This window comes from Jaculus jaculus, chromosome 7, assembly GCF_020740685.1.
Source record: "Jaculus jaculus isolate mJacJac1 chromosome 7, mJacJac1.mat.Y.cur, whole genome shotgun sequence".
Taxonomy (NCBI): domain Eukaryota; kingdom Metazoa; phylum Chordata; class Mammalia; order Rodentia; family Dipodidae; genus Jaculus; species Jaculus jaculus.
In genome coordinates, this window is record NC_059108.1 from 83,749,897 (window position 1) to 83,769,555 (window position 19,659).

The window sequence follows — 19,659 nt, forward strand, 5'->3', positions numbered from 1 at the left end:
ATGCACCACTTTGTGCAAGTGGCTTTATGTAGGTACTGGGTAATTAAACCTGGGACAGCTGGCTTTGCAAACAAGCATCTTTAACCACTGAACCATCTCCTCAGCTCAACAACAAGAACTCTACTGATTTAGTTGAAGTTGAGAGTGGTCCTTCTTTGTGGGAAGCCATGCTGGCTTTGTCAGGCTTTGCCATGTCAGCTTGTTTACTGCTTTTGTATCCTAATTGTCTGCGCATGAGCACATGATGTTATTCTTATGTGGTTGATCACCCATCCCGATTGGGTGATACAAAATCATCTGATGAGACTTAAGCCAATCAGACGACGCTATACAATCACATGACCATAAGTATATAAGCTTGGCGCTCCGTAGGGTCGGGGTCCTTCTCTCTTTCACCTTGGAGCTCCCAATAAAGTGTGCTTGAGAAAAATCCTGTTGTTGTCGTTCTTCCTGCTGACGGGAGGGGCGCAACACTTCTTCAGACCTATTTACATACAATTAGATAGCTAGTATTTTGATTTTTCTCATTATGTAATATTTGCGTACATGAACAAAAGAAAACTCATAAATTGAGAGGAGGTGTGAGCAGTCAAAACTATACCAGGCTCTGCAGAGTGGTTAAGGTTCTTGCTTACAAAGCCTCCTGGTCTGGAGTCAATTCTAAGCACCCCTGTAAAGTCACATACAAAGTGGTAATGCACCTGTGATCCCACCACCTCTGACAATGAGAGACAGAGGCAAGAAAATCCGAGGCTCTGGGCTGGCTAGTCTGATGGTCCTCTGTAGTAGGGCAGTGTTTTTGTAGCAGCGAGACACCCTGTCCCAGAGAAAGTGATGCATTGACACCTTAAAATTGTCCTCCCACCTTGACACCTGTGCGCTCTCTCTCTCTCTCTCTCTCTCTCTCTCTCTCTCTCTCTCTGTCTCTGTCTCTCTCTCTCTCTCACACACACACACACACACACACACACACACACACACATGCAAATAAATAAAACTTAAGGAGCTGGGAAGATGGCTCAGCAGTTGGGGATGTTTGCTGGTGTAAGATTCAATTCTCTAGCTCCCATGAAACCTGGACACAGAGTGGGACACACACACACACACACACACACACACACACAAGTATTTTTACTTTAGTTTGTTTGTTTTGAGTCAGAGTCTCACTCTATCCTAGGCTGACATGGAACTCACTCTGAGGTTCCAGGCTGGCCTTGAATTTACAATCCTCCTATCTCAGCATCCCGTGTGCTGGGACTAAAGGTACGAGCTACCACACCCTGCTTCACAAATATTTAAAAATGTAAAAAAAAAGAAAAAGTACCATAAAACAAGAGTTCATTTTCTGCATTAAAAAAAATGAGGTTCTCCTTTGGAGAATTTGTTTTTCTTGTGCAGAAGCCAGCTAGAACCAAGGAGATAAACAACCCCTCATTCTTCAGCCGGGGTCCAGGTGAAATAGAGATGTGTGAGAGCGCTGCTTCAGTGGCAAGTCTGACAGCCTGCACTAGGATCACGGAGACAGACACTGAGGGCGCTCAAAACGTACCAAGGCAGAAATTCAGGAGCTGCTGAGAGCACAGCGCTAACGTAGACTTAAAACACACCCACCACAGATGTAGAAGAGGGGCGGAAAGATGGTAAGAGCCGCGGAGCGGAAGGGAATCTCCAGAGGCACTGCCCTCAGCTTACAATGACTGACTGATGCTCTCACATCTCACAACCCTGAACCCAGGGGGTCACCAGCAATCCCACCAAGGAGAGCCCTAGCAGAAATGGGGTAGAGAGGAGGGAAATGATAGTACTAACATTTGATATGTCTATGTAAGTTTCTACTTAGTTAAAAAAAAATGATGGGGCTGGAGAAATGGCTTAGTGGTTAAGGTGTTTGCTGGCAAAGCCAAAGGACCCAGGTTCGATTACCCAGGACCCACATAAGCCAGATGCACAAAGGGGATCATGTATTTGGAGTTTGTTTGCAGTGGCTAAAGACCCTGGCATGCCCTTCTCTCTCTCTCTCTCCTCTCTCCCTCTTTCTGTCTCTCTCCCAAATAATAAATAAATAAATAAATAAATAAAGTTTAAAGAAGAGGGCTGGATAGATTGCTCAGTGGTTAAGGGCACTTGTTTGCAAGGACCCAACAGCCTGGGTTCAACTCCCCAATACCAACAAGAAGTCAGATGCAGAGTAGTGCATGCATCTGGAGTTCATTTGCTTGAAAATAGATAATAAAGAAAAATATTTTGAAAATGTTTTTATTTTTATTTATTTTCAAGCCAGGGGGGTGTGGAGAAAGAGAATGGGTGTACCAGGACTTCTTGTCTCTGTAAACGAACTCCAGACACCTCATACTACATTTTGTGCATTTACCTTACATGGGTTCCAGGGAATCAAGCCCAAGTCATCAGGTTTCACAAAGCAAGCACCTTTAATCACTGAGGCATCTCTCCATCCTAATAAAATTATTTTTTTAAAAAGTCAGAGCTGGGGTCCCTTCTCAGTGGGATTACTGATATTCACTGTGTTCATGTGATGAACTTTGGCAGGCATCCTCAAGGCAAAAAAACTAGAAGTTTATCTTTAATTCCTGCTTTAGACATGTTATAAACTTGAAAATTTATATCTCAGTTGATACAATCTGCCATCACTAAATCTTTAGGGAAAATTACAGGAATGGAGATAAAATCTTGGTAATTTATTCTATTTTATCACTTCTACTGATCCCATAAAAAGACTCCATCTGTCAAATTATCTTTTCTTAAAAAAAAAGTTTTCATCATTTTCTTTATATGGGTATGTTGAAAACAAGTACTTTAAGTATCTGTGTCAAGAAACTATTGACGTTCCAATAAAATCTGTTCCTTTTAAATGATTTGTTCTTTAGCCTCTTTAGAGATGAGAACTTCAGTTTCCATCCTATGTTTATCATTTGCTCATGCAGTGTGGGATTTATTGCTTTGGATGAATATATTATGGCATGTTTGAGAAGTGTGGAATAAAATATTCACATGCTAACATACTCTGTGACTTGGATTCCAATCCAGAACCAGTACATCTTTTAAAAATATCTGCCTGGATTTTCTTGAAGGCCCAAATGCTAAGAGAATAAAGAGGAGAAACCTAGTTAAAATGTGTCTTTAGTCATGTATTTGTAACCTTGTGCCTATAGTCATAGGCTATAAGAAAGCCCCGCATCCCAGAGCCTGAGTTCCATTAGAGAAGGCTCGCCCCTGCTGTGAGCCATCTGCTTTCTAACCTTCACTGAGCCCTCTGGTTGTATCATAATCATTGGTTGTATCATAATCATTGGTTGGCTCTCATCTACTCAGTGCCAGAGCTCCCCTTTTCTCTTGAGTACCCACCTGCAATTGTAAGGCAGAATATAGAGCATCCAGTTAACTGCAGACTTAAGATCCTTAGATAAACTGAATAATGATCTAGCCTATGCATAACATATGTGTGTGTGTGTGTGTGTGTGTGTGTGTGTGTGTGTGTGTATTTGAGAGGGGGAGAGAGATAATTGGCACACCAGGGCCTCAGGCACTGCAATCAAACTCTAGATGCTCTAGATGCTTGTGTCACCTAGTGGGCATGTGCGACTTTGCACTTGCCCCATCTTTGTGCCTCTGGCTTATATGGGATCTGGAGAATCAAACATGAGTCCTTAGATTTTTGCAGGCAAGCACTTTTACTGCTAAGCCATCTCTCCAGCCCCTTTTTTCTTTTTCTTTCTTTCCTTTTTTTTTTTTTTGTTTTGGAGGTACGGTCTCACTGTAGCCCATACTGACCTGGAATCCTGGAATTCACTCTGTACTCTTAGGCCAGCCTTGAAGTCACTGTGATCTTCCTGAGTGCTGGGATTAAAAGCACATGCCACCATGCTTGACTATGGCCTATATTATTTGCTAAGTCTAGAGCCCCTATTCCTAATATCTTTTCCTTTCATACGTAACTCTCTCTCATGGTAAAAATGGAAGTCATTAGCAGGAACTTCCTTTACTTTCTATATCTATGCCCTGACGATATGCCCCTACCTGTCTCCCTCACAAGTTAGTGGCCTGCTTCACACAAGCCTCCCTGCTGAGGTCTTGAGCAGCCTCCCCATCCCTCCACTGGAGTAGATATCCTGACCCAGGAGAGCGGACGGCAGGCTGCTTTCCAGTGTGGACCACTCTCCAGAGCTCACACTGGGTGAATGGAAATGTGTGGAGCCAGAACTCTTCTGATATCTGAAGTATAAATAAGAAAGAAATCAAGAATCCCAGTGAAATCTGCAGATATCAGGGTTTGATGGGTTCCAGGTTCCTGTGTCCAAGAACTGGACATGTTGATGAGTGGACAGATTACCAAAAGAGAATAAGGTCCAAGGGAAGGAGTAGGCTGGAGCATGAGAAAGCTTAGCAGCTCACAGGGCAGACCAGGGATAGGGCCTTTACATAACATGGTATATAGGCTTTTGGGGGTCAGTTACATAGGGCAGGCTTTCTCACGCATGCTTTCATATAGTTTTGTTGGTTCTCCAAACAACTTGTATTAGTTTCTTGAATTTACACTCAGGGGTACTATTTTGCCACTACAATGAGCCCAATCAATCTCAGACACTCGAGAGTGCCTCTGCCCCTGGGTCTTTGCCAACAGATTTTTCTCCTATGCCAATCTAGCAGCCTTTGTGCAAGGTCTCCTGGGCCTCATGCTCTGCCCTGCTCTTCTGCCTCCCTAGCACTAGGAAAGTCAAAGCGAAAGGATTACAAGTTCAAAGCTAGTGTAGGCTACATAACAAGTTACAGGTCAGCCTTGACTACACAGTGAGACTCTGTTTCTAAAACAACAAATGACAAAAATGAACCAACATGGCTCAGGGAAATTTTGTGGAAGAGGGAGTGGAAAGAATGTCAGAGGCACATGTTGGGTCATGATATGCAGAGACATTTATTGTACCAATAACAGTAGGCTAACTCCACAATGCATGACCCATATACCTCAACAAGGAGGGGCCAAGGGGAGGGGGTAGGTCATGGATGAGCCTAATAATGGTACCAAACTGACTGTATTTACTGAGTACAAAACTAATTAATAAAAAAATTTAAAAAACACAAATGAAACCAAAAGAATAGCAACACAAAACCAAACAAAATAGGAAAAAAGGAAACCTCAGATAATCTCATTAGCACCACACTTTAACCAGTTGAGCTAACTGGCTGCAAAGGGAAGCTTGCCTCCCCATTGGGGAATCTAATTCTCCCAGTCTCCCACGTGACAGACAGGGATACTCACTACTATACTAATGAGGATGGCCTCAGTTACATGGCATTATCAATACATGTTACGATGCTGAAAACTTTTTTTTTTTTTTAGGGAGGGTTTCGCTGTAGCCCAGGCTGACCTGGAATTCACTATGTATTCTCAGAGTGGCCTCAAACTCATGGAGATCCTCCTACTTCTGCCTCCCACATGCATTAAAGGCATGTGCCACCACGCCTGGCTGGAATAAACTATTTATTTATTTATTTATTTGATAGAGAGAGAGAGAGAGAGAGAGAGAAGCAGAAAGACAGAGACAGATATAAAGTTGGTGCACCAGGGCCTCCAACCACTGCAAATGAACTCCAGACATATACACGTCACCTTGTATATCTGGCTTAGGTGGGTCCTAGGGAATTGAACCTAGGTCCTTTGGCTTTGCAGACGAGTGCCTTAACTGCTAAGCCATTTCTCCAGTCCTGAAAGAAACTTTCTTAACTACTAGGCTTTAGGACAGACTAAATTACTTTCTGTATATCTGCAGCAGAAATGAGGCAATTAAGAACTGTCAAGCCAAACAAAAGCAGGGACAAAAGTAGTCAACAAACATTTAAAGTGGCACATTCATTTCATTTTTGAATACTGCAATTTTCTGGATTTTATGATGCTTGTGGTATTTGTTGACTTTTTGTTTATTCATTCATTTATTTATTTACTTTTGTTTTTTTGAGGTAGGGTCTCATTCTAGCTCAGGCTGACCTGGAATTCACTATGTAGTCTTAGGGTGGCCTTGAACTCATGGTGATCCTCCTACCTCTGCCTCCTGAGTGCTGGGATTAAAGGTGTGCACCATCACACCTGGCTTATCTGTTGACTTTTAAAATTTGTAACTCTTTTTTTCTTAATTTAAATAATTGTCTTTATTTTTATTTATTTATTTGTGAGGGGGGAGAGAGACTGAGAATGAGCGCACCAGGACTTCTTGCCACTGTAAGTGAACTCCAGACACAGGTGCCACTTTGCATATCTAGCTGTACATGGTAATCAAACCCAGACCATCAGGTTTTGCAAGCAAACACTTTCAACCTCTAAGCCACCTCACCAGCCCCTAAATTTGTAATTCTTGCCTTTTTTTGTTGTTTGTTTTATTTTTGTTTTTCAAGGTAGGTTCTCATTCTGGCCCAGGCTGACCTGGAATCCACTATGTGGTCTCAGGGTGGCCTCGAACTCATGGCGATCCTCCTACATCTGCCTCCTGAGCACTGGGATTAAAGGCGTGCGCCACCACGACTGGCGATTCTTGCCACTTTTACCTCTCTTTCTACCTTATTATTATTTTTTTCCTGAGGTGGGGTCTTACTCTAACCCATGCTAGAACTCACTCTGTAGTCCCAGGCTGTCCTGGAGCTCATACCAATCCTCCTACCTTTGCCTCCACAACACCAGGATTAAAGACACGTGCCACCACACCCAGTTTAGCATTTATTTTCTCATTGTGAATGCACACTTGATTGTTTGCCTACTTCTATACATATAATTTTGTGTTCTTTTTCTTAAAATGGGTCTTCATCATTGTGAAAACCTCAAAGTTCCATCCACTTCCCACCTTGAATTCCTTCGTGTCTGGAGGAACACCAGAACTGGGAATGCAAATTGAGACATCAGTCATGGCAAAGACTCTAGGGAGGCCCCACCAGGTAAGAAGGTGATTTCCTAGGCTAAAGATCTGGAAAGTTCTCTTGGGGGAAGCAAGACATGAACTGGACAAATTCTAGACAGGAAACACATGGGCCTTGGCAGTCCTTTAGTCATTCCCGAAGTGCTTGTTGAGGAAAATGGCTCCTCCTTTTGGACCGTCTTCATGTCATGTCCTCCAGTATCACCCTGCCCTTCCCTCTTTCCTCCACACAGTCAGGGAGCTAACCACTGCTCTTCTCCCTACTTTAATGTGTCCCATCAGTGTCCATAGTGTAGCTATTTTCAGTGCTCTTTCTAGGACTCTCCCCTTCCAGGCTCTTGCTTGCTTAGAACTTTTGGAGGCAATTTTCCAGCACATGGTGACATCTAAGTATGATCTCTAACCATGTCAGGAGGTCCTGACATCCACTTGGTATTCCTACCTGTCAGCCCCACTTGGTTGAGTCTCAAGTAGCCATTTGACTAGGCTTAGTCAGCTAGCCTTCCTGTCTCTGTGAATTCAGGATTGGGAAAGAAAGGGAAATGTTCACACATTTACCCTTTTCAGAGAGCTGTGTGTGTGTTAAGATGAGCTGCAAAGATGAGTCATACCCAGGGTAACCAGCACGCAGGGTGTTGTACATACCTTCTCCTTGCTGGGACAAAGCATCCGACCCAAAACAGCTGACAGGAGGAAAGTTGTTCATTTTGGTTTACAGTCTCCAGGGAAACCTTCATGATGGCACAGGAAAGGCATGGCCCAAGCAGAGGCTGGACATCACCTCTGCCACAGCTGGTGGACAATAGCAGAGGAAGAGTGAGCCAAGCTCTAGGAAAGGGGAACTGGCTTTAACACTGCTAAGCCTGCCCCCCAACAACACACCTCCTTCAGCAAGTCCCAACCTCCTTAACTGTCTTCAGCTGGAGACCAAGCATTCAAAACACATGATTTTATGGGGAACATCTAATTCAAGCCACCACATTTTCCCTCTGGACTCCATAAACATACCACACATGATATAAAATGTAATGAGTTCAGTCCAACTTTAAAACTCCCCATTGCTTTTATCAATCCCAACACTGTTCAAATATCCCCATAGTCCAAGATTTCTTTGTGAGATGTAAAACCATAAAACACATAATGGCATAGAGTAAACATTCACATTTCAAAAGATGACATTACTAAGAAAGATCAAATCCATGCAAGAAGAAAAACACAGTAAACATTAAATCTGGTAACTCTAAGTTCAACATGTCTAACCAGTGACAAAGTCTCTGGAGTTTCAGTTCTGCCTCTCCAACTTGGCTGCTTACAGCCCAGGGAACAATCCATCCTGAGCCGGCAGCATTCCTTGGCAGGCAGCAGTTCTATAATTTCCATTGCAACCCACGATTTATCCTCATGGCTCCATGCAGGGAATCCAACAACACAGCCTCTTATCACCCAGTGGCATCTCCAAAAGAACTGATGTTGTAAACCAAAATGACCTTTTCTTTCTTGCATGTGTTCTCCTCCATAGTACCAGGTGGGCTACCAACTTGTTAATTCTTTTTTTTTTAAGTCTCTAAATTATTTATTACACAAACAAATAATAAGCACAAGATGATGACAGAGACCAACATGGAAGAAACTAAAGAGGAAGATGTGAAGCTTGTCATGGCATTCACGACCTCACAGTGGCTGGTACTATCTGCACAGCATTTGCAAAGTAGGAGGATGATGCCATCAAAATAGAAGAGAGGGCTGGAGATATGGCTTAGCGGTTAAGCACTTGCCTCCCAAGCTGAAGGACCCCGGTTCAATTTCCTGGTACCCACGTAAACCAGATGCACAAAGTGGCTTATGCATCTGGAGTTCGTATGCAATGGCTGGAGGCCCTGGTGTGCCCACTTATTCTCTCTGTTTCTCCAGGTCTCTCTATTCTTACAAATAAATAAATAAAAAAATTTTTTTAAATAGAAGAGATAATCTGGTGGTGCACGCCTTTAATCCTAGCTCTCGGGAGGCAGAGGTAGGAGAATCACCGTGAGTTTGAGCCACCCTGAGACTCCATAGTGAATTCCAGGTCAGCCTGGCCTAGAGTGAGACCCTACCTTGAAAAACAAAAACAAAAACAAAAAAAAAAAAGAAAGAAAAGAAAAAAGAAGAGAGACTAGTTGGAAAGAAGGAGAGATTCACTAGAGGGGGAAAAGGTAAGGTGGTGGGAGGGGATTATAATCAAGGTAAATTGTCTGTATGTACGAATACTGTCAACAAAAGTTATCCAGAAAGGGCTGGAGAAATGGCTCAGTGGTTAAGCTGCTTGCTTGCAGAGCCTAAGGACCCTAGTTCAATTCCCTTGTACCCATGAAAGAACAGAAACACAAGTCAGTGCATGCACCTGGAGTTCATTTGCATTGCCTAGAGGTGCTGATGCACCCATTCTCTCTCTCTCTCCCTCTTTTGCTCTTTTACTCTGTTAAATAAATAATGAAACTTGTTAATTCTTTAAAGAGATTCTTTAAAATACTTTAAAGATCAGGACATTCTTCAGCATTCAGACTCCTTATTTTCAAGATTCAGCAGTCTTCCTGTTGTCCCAATGCAGAACAGCTGGCCCAATCTCAATGGCTGTAATCTCTCAAACAATTGCAGCTGAACTGGCTCTGGCTTCAGCCTGAAACTTTCATTTCTTTCTGTGCCATATCCATCTGTTTATACCAGTCCATGTCTACACAATGAAATCCTCATAACATAGGAAGAATGCAGCTAGACTCTCGTACTAGCTATTTCTAGCCTAGTATAGACAAAGTTTTCTTTCCCTCATAAGCCAAACATCCCAGTTCACAGGTCTTATTGCATTTAGGTGTCTCAACTCTTACCAGAATGGTCCATCCAGCTCTGCTTACAGCACTGTAAAGCATCTGTTAGACAAAGGTTTCAAATCCTTCCACATTTTCCATGCAAATCAGTTCTAAAAAGGCCAAAAGCCACACAGTCAAGTTTCTCACAGTATCAAGCCCATTCCACTCATATTGATTTTCTATAAAAGTTACCTTCATTTTTTTTTCCCCCCCTGGGGCAAACGTCAGACTAGAAGCAATTCATGGGAGGAAAGGATTTAGTTTTGGCTTACAGCATTTAGGAGAAACCTCATGATGGCAGTGAAAAGATGATAGAGCAGAGGCTGGACGTCACCTCCTTGCCATAGCAAGAGCAAAGAGCAGGAGGAGAGCGAGCCAAGCTCTAGCAAAGGTGCGCTGGCTGTAACACCCCTAAGCCTGCCCTCAACCACATACCACCTCCTGCAAGGCTCCAACTCCCCAAACCAAGCAGTCAAAAAATATGAGCTTATGTGGGCTGGAGAGATAGCTTAACAGTTAAGCACCTACCTGTGAAGCTTAAAGACCCCAGTTCAAGGCTTGATTCCCCAGGAATGATGTTAGCCAGATGCATAAGGGGGCACATGCATCTGGAGTTCGTTTGCAGTGGCTGGAGACCCTGGTGCACCCATTCTCTCTCTCTATTTGCCTCTTTGTCTGTCACTGTCAAATAAATAAAAAATGAACAAATTGTTTTTTTTAAAAAAATCATGAATTTATGGGGGATACCTAATTCAAACTATGACACAGGGAAAGTAAAAAATGGACCACATAAGGGAGAAGCAGAAATGACCATGACCCACATCTGGGATGGGTGCTTGGCCTTGCAGGCCTTTGAATCAGAACTTCTTCTCCTCCTGCTTACAGGACCCTGTTGACAAGCATCTTGTAATACATTTCTTCTCTGAGCTTAAGGTATCATGAGCTGATTTCTGATATTTGTACCCAGAAAGATATTTCTTTTTTTTTTTTAATTTAAGAGAGAGAGAGAGAGAGAGAGAAGATGGGAATACCAAGGCCTCTAGCTATTGAAAACAAACTCTAGATGCATGTACCACCTTGTATAGCTGGCTTACATAGGTACTGGGGAATCAAACCTGGGTCCTTAGGCTTTGCAGGCAAATGTCTCAACTGCTAAGCCATCTCTCTAGCCCAAGATACTTCTTTTTAAAAAGTATTTTATTTAAGAGAGAGAGAAACACATGGGCATGCCAGGGCTTCCAGCCACTGCAAACTCTAAATGCATACACCACTTTTTGCATCTGGCTTTATGTGTATACTGGGGAATCAAACCTGGGCCACAAACTTTTGACCAAGCATCTTTAACCACTGAACAATCTCTCCAGCCCCCAGAAAGGTACTTCTAACAGTTGTAGATAGTTACTAGGCCATGGCAGACTCAGATAATCCACAAATATGATGAATAGAATTGTCTTCCAAACATTACATTCAATAATTAGAGTCCTTCTGGGAACATCAGAAATTCTTTCTGGATAGAAGCTGGGGTGCTCACTTCAGTTTGATTATAGAAAACTACATGCTTAAGTATCGTATCAGCTTCATTACAGTCATTTGGATCACAGCCCAGCTGGATTTTTATGGGGACATAACCTGATGTAAATTGGATTTCTCTATAGGAGATTTAGATTAGTCTATATTTCCTAGAGTGATAGAATGAGCTTCAAATTGATAAAAATTATTCTTATGGGGTCTACCAATAATAATTATGGGAAATATTTTTGTAATTTGTCATATTACATTGACTATAGGCAAATAAAGCCTTTATTTAAAATTTTAAGAACTGACTTTATCTAATGATGCAAAGTATAGGATTGTTTTGATGATCATTTTCCAAGTGACCTTATAACTGCCTCTTAGAGAATTTAAGAATATGAAAGAAAATTACCATAGGTGTAAAAATGTATAATAGAGTGGTTAATTTCAAAAGCCTTCAGGAAAGGGAAACTTTTAGAACTCTTTTTACAAGACAGATGGGGTAGTGTACTCATTGTGGTATTATCTAAAATTTGGAGACACACCTCAAACATCCAACAATGAGATGCCAGTTAAGTGAGTTACAGGATTCTATGCAACTATAAAAAATGATAATGCAGGTTTGTAATTGTTAATATGGATGGAAATATATTCAGTAAGAAAAATGAGTTGTAACTTTCACTCCCACTTTCATAAAATAAGTAGGTAAAATAAATATTGTGTGAATACAAAAATTCAAATAATATGTATGATATTAAGTATTGGTGTTTTTCCTTGGATGATAGAAAATAGACAATATGCTTCAATTCCTATATTACCTTTTGTGTACTATTCTTTTTTTTCTTCAGACATGTGAGAAGTCAAATTCATACTAGGCAAGCATTCTTATCACTTATCCATCCCTTCTCTGAATTTTTTGAACAATACATACATATTATTTGACAGAACCAATAGTAATAGTACTTTCAAATTTAAAAATCTCTTTACTGAATAAAATCTCTTTATTTCTGAAGTGTAGAGTCAGAGTTATGATGTAGCCTGACACCAAGAGAGTCCAAATCCAACTCCCATCCAACATCCTCTTACTACCTTTGCAGGAATTCATTCTGAATGTTTTAGACAGATGGTCACTCATAATTAATAGGACCTCTATCACTCAAGCTCGCCATAATTCTGATAATATTTAATTTTGGTAGATAATTCTGTTGGCACAGTTCCACTGAGAAAGGGAACAGAAGTTGGAGCACAGCCAAATAGTAGTCTAGGTATGATTATACCCGAAAAGCATAACTGTGTACTCATACAAAAGTGCTCCATCTGAGATGAGGAGAATAACGTGCTGTTTTTCCTAAAATGAGTCTGAGAGAAAGATGAGGAGAGAGGGCATTTACTGGAGTGGAGAGAGGCTGGGACTCCTCTCTAGCAGGGTCTGCTAGAAGGCCATCCCCCGTGCTCCACAGACTCTCGTTCTGCTCTCCCAACTGGATGGACAGCTCCTGGGCATCTCTGCTTTATCTTTCCCCACTCTGCTCTTTGCAAAAATTACAATGGGCACCAGGCACGGTGGTGCATGCCTCTTATCCCAGCACTTGGGAGGCAGAGGTAAGAGGATCGTCATGAGTTCGAGGCCACCCTGATTATTCAGAGTGAATTCCAGGCCAGCCTAGACTAGAGTGAAATCCTACCTTGAAAAACAAAAGCAAACAAACAAGCAAACAAACAAAATTTACAACTGGCAATGAGTCATTCTTATTGTTGCTGTTTGTGATCTCAATTCATGTCGTAAAACACACAGAACAATTAAAAGCAGGCACCAGGAATCAGTATTAACCCCAGGACAAGAATTTGCAAAATCCCAGCGAATGCCACTTGGTGGAATTGGGAAATGAGAGCCATCTGTCTTATATGTGAACAGGCACAGGCTTGAGGTGACATCTGAGCTACACGGGGTGCACCCTCCCATTGCTTCACAAGTCTGCTTCTTCTAGCAAAACCTGCTTCTGTGTATCTCCATCCCTACCGCCTATAGCACAGTTGGCTTAATCCCTGGTCCAAATAAGAGATGAAAGCAGCATGCTACCCTTGAAACACTAAGCCACAGTAATTTTCATTCCCCACAAGATGCAGTGTCTTATGACCCCTCTCTCATTGAATCGATGGGTTCCACCACTTCAGGAGAAGGCTGACTGCTTAACTATAGCAAAGCCATTACCAGGATTAGAGTGTCAAACTAAATGTCTTAAGTTCACAGCAAGATAATTCCAGGCTTTGTTACGAGAAAAAGGGTTTTACCTAAATCTAAAAAGTTTTCTTTTTCAACATTTTAAGAGTGATGTTCAAGGTTGTGGACTTCACATGGCCTGTATGTACCTCTGACAGTCCATGAACACTTTCTGTAGGCTAGGTGAGTACTAGAAATCTTAACAATTTTTTTTTTTTTTTTTTTTGTTCTGTTTTTCAAGGTAGTATCTCACTCTAGCTCAGGCTGACCTGGAATTCACTACGTCATCTCTGGATGGCCTCAAACTCGTGGAAATCCTCCTACCTCTGCCACCATGCCTGGCTGAGAAAAGATGGTTTTAAACCACAAGAAAATCTGTTTGGTAAGTTTGGTTGTTTTGGACCAAACTTGGAATTCTCATATCTATTATATTTTGGTGCCTAGTTGAAAATCCAATTTTAACTTTCTGTTACATGTCCCTCTTCTACCTCCTCAAGACTTTCTGTCTTCCAAGGATGGCTTACCTTAGTGTAGAACATTGTATTGATGGCAGAGCTTCTGTGTTTTGGTCTGGCAACACTGCCCTATAAAATACTTAATAGCCTTATGTATAATGAGAAATGATGATATTTTACACACAGTTTTAGCCAATGAGTGTATGATAAAATAAATTATTTATGAGATAAAAATACCTTGAGTATGGCAGCAGACAGCTTCAGGTTTGCTGAGATGAACTTCCAGACCAAGCATAGTTACGGAAGAAGGGATTTATTGAGGCTTACAGATCCAGAGAAAGTTCTATAATGGTAGAAGAAGTTGGCCCCTCTTAAAGGACCAGGCAAAAAGAGAAAAAGCTAAAAGCCAAAAGCCACACAGCACAGCACACTTCAGGAACTCCAGCTAGGCACCCTTTGTATATCTTTAGATTGAAATCTCAAACCCACCACCACACTTTAAGATCTGCCTCCAGCCTGGCTGCAGATCCAAACTACAAGTTAACAAAACACTGAATATAATGGGGACCATGTATTCAAACTACCACAAGTATGAGCTAAAAATTCCAAATTTATAAATATTTTTTAAATTTCTAAATATTTCTAATAGCTGAGTCTATTATGCAGGTATCAATAGTCGGGGATGAGGTATGTTCTGTCAGGTTCAAGGCACACTACTTCAGAAAGGAAAATGACAAACAGGAGAGCAAACCTAATCTATGGGCATAAACAATATTTAGAGGGCAATTTGATGGGCGCAGCATATCTAGCCAAGCAACAGTAGCAGCTTTCACACTAGGGCTTATGACCTTTCCAGCTTCATCTTTTGACTAGGTTTTCAGTACGAAGCATGAATTCCTTTGCATGGAGCAGGCCTCAAATCCAATCTGTGAAGAACAGTTGGTTACCCCCATAACAGCCATGCTCTACTGTACCAGTGGCCATATCTTCCCTGGCTTGCCAACTGTGCAGCTCTGAGGGTCCTGCTAGTTAAGACTGTTGGTAACTTTTCTCCTCAAGCAGATTGCATAGCACTTTCCAGCACAATGACAACTAGCCAGTAGGGTGGAGCTCAGTTCACAGAGCCCGTGTCCACATTTGTTTTTAACCCCACAGTGTCTAAAGCCAGGAATCTGTGCACAGCTGAGTGGGGTTTTCTACCTCAGGTATGTCTGTTCTCTGGAAGGTAGGCTCTCCAGTGGTCTACTCAGCATGTGAAAACTAGCAGCTGGCTGCCCTCAGCCACCCGGGGCCTCTCCACAGTGCAGGTTAAGAAATGGCTGTTGCTTTAACAGAGAGAAGGCAAGGAGAGAAGAGAGGAATGTGAACAAGCAGCAGACCTTTTGTCATCTAATCTCACAGTGACAACCCGTCAGCACTGCTGTGCTTTACCTTTGTGAAGCAAGTCACCATGCGCAGCCCAAACTCCTGGCTAGGGAATTGTACCAGGTAGCAGGAGGTGTGCCAAGGAGAGTCTGGGAAAAAGCCGCCTCCCACGACTTGAGGGAAGGAAGGCTCCTTTCCCAGCTAGCCTACCTTGAACCTCAGCTTCAGGTCAGAAAGCACATGGGTCCAGTGCTACCTACCTAGATAATGGCAGAACTAGAGATAGAGACCACATTTCCTAGCTTTTTGGTCAATTCACTCTTTTCTGCAGCTCACGAGACTTCATTAGCTAGCACAGGCATGTGGGGCAAACAAAAGATTCTGAACTTCAAAGAACAGTGCCACCGCTTCTGAGCAGGAAAGTCATGACATTTTCAGAAAGGTTACTAGGCACTTGGAAGGCTGAGGTAGGAGGATTATGAGTTTGAAGCCAGCCTTGGCTACAAAGCAAGACACCATTTAAACAAACAAATAAATACAAAGAAGTAAATAAAAGAGAGAAATGCAGAGGAGAATGGGAGGAAAAAAAAGAAAGAGAAAGGGAAAAATAAAAAGATTGAAAGAAAAAGAGAGCGGGTGGGGGAGAGAGGGAGGAGCAAAAGGAAGAAATACAGAACCACAACAAAAGGCCGCGTGAGGCACACACCTTTAACCCCAGCCCTCGGGAGGCACGGGAGGATCTCTGTGAGTTCCAGGTCAGCCTGGAACTACAGTGAGATTCTACCTCAGGGGGAAAAAATGAAAAAGGTTAATGACTTACTTGTAAAATGAATCTGAAAGGGAAAGACGAGCACTTATAGTAATTATATTAACTCCTGTTTGTTTATTTACAATTGGCATAGTTATGGTCTAGAGCAGAGGCGTCCAACCTCTTGACATTGTAACACAATTTGTTATCTATAAATGTGTTGGACTGCATTCATACCTATCTTGGGATGAATATAGCCCATGGGCCACAGGTTGGATGTGCCTGCTAGAATTCTATATCATTTTACTGTTAAAACATTTCTTTGAGCTGAGTGTGGTGGCGCATGCCTGTAATCCCAGCACTTCGGAGACTGAGGCAAGAGGAACACGTGTTTACGCACGCATGGGTTGCATAGTAAGACCCTGTCTTCAAAAGCTCCTCCCCCATCCAAATTCCATGTGTTTCTATAATTCTTAGCAAAATGGTTTTTGAAAGCAGTATTTGGGCCAAAGACATATCAAGTAAATTATTACATTAGAAAAAAAAAATCTATGATTAAATTTTATAACAGTATGTTTTCATGTGGATGTTGAGTTAAACCTCCAAGACTCTCTTCAATAAATACATACAAGAATTTCTATAGAAAATAGTTTCTATCAACAAAGGAGGCTTCCTGGAGAGTCAATATGTTGTTGTTGTTGGTTGTTTTGTTTATGCTTTTCTTCTGAGGATCAAACCTGGGGCCTTGTGCTTGCTGATAAAGTGTTCTACCATTGAACTACACCCCAGCTCTGCCTTCTTGTTTTAATTAAATGGTTTCTGAGGGTTGGTAGGACCCCATACCCAGCTGACGCTACATTTCCCAAATTCTTTTACAGTAGGTACAACCGCTATGTTTTGGCCAGTGGAATATGAGTGGGGCAATGTGAGTCTTTGCTTGCTGTGCCCTTAACAGGAAAGGAGTGTGCTCCTCCTATGCTGCCCTTTCTCATTGGTTGGCGTGCAGATGTCAATGCTAAGAGCTGAGAGTAGCCATCTTCCTTGCAGCCAGAGATGAAAGTGCCTTTAATGGCTTTGGATTATTTTTTTCTAGAAATTTCCATGATTGTTATAAATTCCTTATGTAAGCACTGAATTTTATTGTTGTTTGAGGCAGGGTCTTACTAACAACAACAAAAGGGCCTTGAACTTCTGATCCTCCTCTGCCTCCACCTTCTAAGTATTGGGAAATATGTCATGCTCAGAATCGTGCATAATGCTTGCGAAGACACTGAATTTTAGCAGTGAGCCTCAGGCACAGTTATGGAAGGAAGGAAATTTATTGGAAGCTTACAGATTCAGGGGAAGTTCCATAATGGCAGAAGAAGCTGGGCACCCTCTCACAGGCACAAAAAAGCAACCAACACCAAAGCAAGCAAGCACATTTGAGGAACTCCAGGCAAAGCTCCAGCATTTTGCCTATCTGTAGACTGGAATTCCAAATCCACCCCCCATCTTAGGATCCACACAGTGATACCTCCTCCAGCCAGGCAGCTGGAGATCTAAATTACAAGCTTTAATAAAACTTCTGAATCTACTGGGGGGACACCATTCAAACCACCACAGTGCCTGTATGTTACAAGAGTCTCTGAAACTTGTCCACCTTCCCTTTATCTTGGTTCTTTAGCCAAAGAAATCATAGACAGGTTCCTAGGTAGAAGTGGTTAGGAAGAGAGGGTATTGGGTTTGTATTAAAGTCTTACCATCCTCTCCTGCTTCCCTGTAATACCACTAGGATCATAACAGCAACAGCAGCCTCCTAACATTTTTGCTAGTTGACATTGCTCTTTCTCTTTATGTGCCACTAAAGTGGCGAAAGAATCATAGAACTGTCTTTCTAATGAGCCAACAGTGAGTTTGAGCTTCAGTCTCTTAGGTGTAACTGAGGTCAGGGACTAGAGATCGACACTGGTAAACCAGCCCTGATTGGTAGTGTTTGCTAAGTTTATGGTGTAAATGCTTCACCACGGCTGATTTCAAAGTAACCATATGATAATAGCATCATGCCACTAATCAGATGATATATAATGGCTTCTTGCAAACCAGGAGTATTATCCACCTGAGAATACCATGCAGAGCTAACCATGCGTCTTCTCACATAGGACTCCAGGGAAATTCTTGATTCACAGTGAAGGGCAGCGCGAACAGCGAAGAGAATGGCATGGCTCTGATGGTCTTTGCACTGCAGAGGTGGCCTCACCTTCAGCTGACCTATAACATTTCTGCAACACTAGTTCATCCTTTTGGTTTAAGACAGTGGCTGGCAAACTTGCCTATTCATTTGAAACAACTGGGGAAGTTTAAAAACTAGCAATGACTGAGTTTCAAGCCCCAGACTTCGATATATTTTAAAGCAGATGATTTTAATGTTTAAACAGCTAAGGTATCTCTTACTTCTGTGCCCAGTGATTGGTGTTATTTTCACTTCCAGCATAATGACGAGATGTCAACTCACATGGCCTGGCTCTAAGGCAGGAAGTAAAAGAACAACACTGGGACAATCTCATAACTGAGAGGCGACACTGAAGAGATGTGTCTATACTCTGCTTCCTGTATGGACTAAAAAGAAGCTGAAATAGTTTTTTTGGCTTTTTGGGTTTTTTTGTTTGTTTGTTTGTTTTGGTAGGGTCTCACGCTGGCTCAGGCTGACCTGGAATTCACTATGTAGTCTCAGGGGGGCCTCAAACTCTCGGTGATCCTCCTACCTCTGCCTCCTAAGTGCTGGGATTAAAGGCGTGCGCCACCACACCCAGCTGAAATAGTTTTTGAGCCTTCAGAAACACTACTGACTTCTTCTTCTTATTATTATTGTTAATTATTTTCTCATGCTCCTCCTCATTTCTTGCTATGGTTGCCCAGGCTGGCCTTGAATTCTAGATCCTTCTGCTTCTGTTTCTGAGTGCTGGAATTACAAGTGTGTGTGACTGTCTTTTAATTGGATATTTAACCACAGGACATGTTAGAATCTTAGGAAGCTGTTGCAGATAATAGAACTATCTCTGCTATATTTTATGCTATGCAGTTCCCTATTCCCACAATTATGCAGTCGAGTTTCCCGCATTTGGGGAAATCGCAGGGGTCAGCACATCTGGAGTGCAATGGATAAGCCTCGCCCTGGGAAAACCACCTTCGTGATCATGGCATCTCTCCTGCCAGGTGACACAGTTGGGATGAGACGGAGTCTCCAAGCGCAGCCTGGGGTCAGTAGAGCTGAATAGAGGCAGCACGACAGGAGGAAGTCTGGACTCCATGCTCCTTCCACAGTGGCCAAGTCTGGTGCACTTTCCTGATCTATAAACATGAGAGCATAGGGCAAAGTGAATTGGTGTCTTTGACTTTAGAATCTCGAAAAGATGTTCTGAGACTGAAACTACATGGTGTCAATGAGCCATGTACCTTATAAGTTTTTCCCCCTAATTTTGGTGGATGCTGACAAACTCTGAGGACAAGTGAGAATATTTCTGAGATTTTACTTTTCTGAGTTTATACTTCTAGATGAGAACTTGTAACAGTTTCACCTTCAGGGACCATCTTAGTTGACCAGTAATGACCTCCC

General features: G+C 42.2%; 1 pseudogene; it reads right to left on the minus strand.

Annotated features, from left to right (window-relative positions):
• Positions 1 to 19,089: 19,089 nt before the first annotated feature.
• LOC123462683 lies at positions 19,090 to 19,267 on the minus strand (annotated as a pseudogene).
• Between the last annotated feature and the right edge of the window lie 392 nt (positions 19,268 to 19,659).